This window comes from Amblyomma mixtum, chromosome 3 (assembly GCF_055824585.1).
Source record: "Amblyomma mixtum isolate Tamu chromosome 3, ASM5582458v1, whole genome shotgun sequence".
NCBI classification, from domain to species: domain Eukaryota; kingdom Metazoa; phylum Arthropoda; class Arachnida; order Ixodida; family Ixodidae; genus Amblyomma; species Amblyomma mixtum.
The window spans coordinates 132,021,999-132,025,130 of NC_143014.1; positions in this window are offsets into that span (position 1 = coordinate 132,021,999).

Consider the following 3,132-nt stretch of genomic DNA (forward strand, 5'->3'; position numbering starts at 1 on the left):
AATTATTTACCGCCTTTCTTTTCATACTCCGAGTCAGTAAATTGTGAAAAGCTTCACTTCAGGATAATTTAAAAAAAATAGCAGCCGACATAGTCTAGCTGTTTTTCGCCTGTCATTGTACAGAACTTAGGAGAATTGATATCTGTATCTTAGACAAATGTTAGAATACTGAACTGTCACTGTGCAACAAAGCACCATTTACAAACTGTCTAGATAGTGAAAATGCATGTGAAGTAAATAAATGTCTAAGTTCTTACGTATGTGATGCATTGAACGCTTGCATGTAGTAATATTGCACCTAATGATTGACTAATTGAGAGGGACGTTGGTGATTTCAGGAAGTGCAAGACGCTACAAGGAAGGCAGAAGCTAATCTAGTGGTTGTCGAGTCCATAATTATCAAGAGTAATAATCATGCTATAAAATTGCTAGTTTTATAAAAAGCCAAGGAACACATTGTGTTCACAGACATTCCAGACTTCTTGGTATCACTGGTGTCTTATGGATGGTTTATCAAAGTCATTTATCATGCGAGCTGTGCCGCATTGCTAACGCCAAAACTGAAACTGGATGCGAATGCCTTTTGTTCAACATTGCACAAGAGTTAGTAACAGGAACTTGTAGAAAATGCTGAAGACAACTTGGATCAAGCTACTGCGTGTGCTGTAAGAGCCGAAGCATGGTATTTTTTTACGCTGGACCATACTATTTATTATAATTTACTATTTATCACTCAGATATCCTGCATTAAACTAATTTATTACTTGCTGTAGAGAATGCGCTGCAAAAGTTTTTACAAGACAAAGATGAGATGTTATTACCCACAGGACAAGAACAGTTTCCCATTAATAGCTGAGAAACTTGCTCCTCTTGCAGTTCAACAGTAGAGCTGCCTATGTCAAGAGCTTGTTCTGCTTTTGGCTGCGATTTTCTTACTGTTTTGTCCTTGTGCCTGTAGTTAAGCTGTGCAGCAGGTTTTGATGCCTTGCTTTGGATTTAGGTTTTCATTCGGAAAAACACAAGGCAAGTTCATCTTTTGCCTAGTTGCTAGTGTTGTTACTTACCTGCCTTACCTTGAACACTATACGAGGTCTGTTAGAAAAGTATCCGACCTTTTGCCGAAGAAAAAAAACTGGCATAACTGGAGCGTTGGAAACCGAATCACCTTCAAAGTAGTCTCCTTGGGACTCCACATACTTCTCCCAGTGGTGCTGCCATTGTTGGAAGTATTCCGAAAAGGCCCCTTCCGGAATGGAGTTTAGCTCAGCTGTCGTTGCAGCCATAATGTCCTCTCTTGTCTGAAATCGCGCTCCTTTCAATGGCCTCTTGATTTTGGGAAACAGCCGGAAGTCACAGGAGGCCATATCAGGAGAGTAAGGAGTCTGGTGAACTACAGCAGTTTGGTTTTCCGCGAAAAAAGAATGAATTTAGTGCGAGGAATGTGCAGGAGCATTGTCATGATGGATGCGCCAATTTCCTGTTGACCTCAACTTCGGCCTCTTGCGCCGCACAGCACCAGGCAGGCGACGGAGGACATCCCTGTAGTATTCTTTTGGTCAATGTTTACTTTGTGGGGTGCGTACGTGTGGTGTGCCACACAGAGGGAGTCAAAGAAAGCAGCCAGCATGACTTTCACATTGCTGCGCACTTGGCGGGCCTTCTTTGGTCTTGGTGGCGTGGAATGCTGCCATTGTGACGACTGGGATTTGGTTTCCGGGTCGTACCTGTACACTCAAGACTCGTCACCAGCGATTATGGTGTTGATGAAGTCGGAGTCACTATTTGTGGAATCCAGCATATCCTGTGAGACTTCAACACGAAGCTGCTTTTGCTCCACCGTGAGCAGCTTCGGCGCGAATTTCGCCGCATCTTTCTCCATGGTTAAAATTTTGGTGATAATGGAATGTGCAGAAAAATTGGTGATGTCCACCTCTTCCACAATTTCACAGATAGTCACACGATGGTCCCGCGTCACCACAGCGTTCACTTCGGCAATGACCTGGTCATTTCGGCATGTTTATGGCCGACCGGAGCGTGGCTCTCTGCACCGATGTGCGGCCGTCTTTAAACCAATTGTACCACTGCTTAATCTGTGTCCTGCTCATAGCATTTTCCCCGAAAGCCGTCTGAATATTCCGAATGGTTTCCACTTGGCTGTCGCCTAGTTTCTGGCAAAATTTGATGCAGTAGCGCTGCTCCTGTCGCTCCGCCATTTTCCTTGCAATAAAAAACCGACGAGAGCACTGCGCACTGCCTCACTCAAACGCTGCGTGCCAATGACTGACGCTATCGGCAGGCGAGAAAAAATTTGTGCATGCGCACGAAGGTTCAAGTTAGGCTGGTGCAAGCGTGCTTGATCCAAATCCATCAGGTGGTCGTAGAAAAAAATAAAGGCGGATACTTTTCTAACAGACCTCGTATACACTGCGTAAGTTATATATTTCCACATTTCTGGACATAGCTGAAGTTCCAACAAATGGGGGCATCTGACTGTGCCCAGGCTGGTGGTTCTCCAACTAGGCAGAGCACCAAGTACACAAGAGCAAAATGGCTACAGGCTCTCCTCTGCCTTGATGGGAAGTAACATTGATTTTTCATTCTGAAACTACTGAACGTTCAAGGGATGACACAAAACAAAGCATTTATTTTTGTACATTTTTCATCTACATAATGCAGCAACCAGCATTGAGAAATCGAGTACAGAAATGATTAACTTAGGAGGGTAGATGATTAACATTCAGAGCTGCAAGTTATATGTAAATGGCATGTAATGTTGTTACGACCCATCTTGAGACCCGAGATGAAACGGAGGGAGATTCAACGTAGCGGCAATTTTGACGGGTCGTTTGACTTCAACTTGACCCTACGATGACCTCACAGAAAAGGGTGACTTTCTGGGAAGTGGCCGATGAGGCTCTTCCCCCACTCGGCTCGGCGAAAACGACCTCCCCTTCGAGAAGCATGCAACCGACGACAGGAGAAGAAAGGGTGTCCCTCGTCTTGAAAAAAAAAACCGGAACGAATCAGAGGAAGCCTGCGCAGCTGCGGCTGTGACGTCAACAGGACACAATGCTATAGGAATGCGGACTTAGCATCTTCGTCGCCAGTTCCCACGTGCGGGCTCTCAACAGG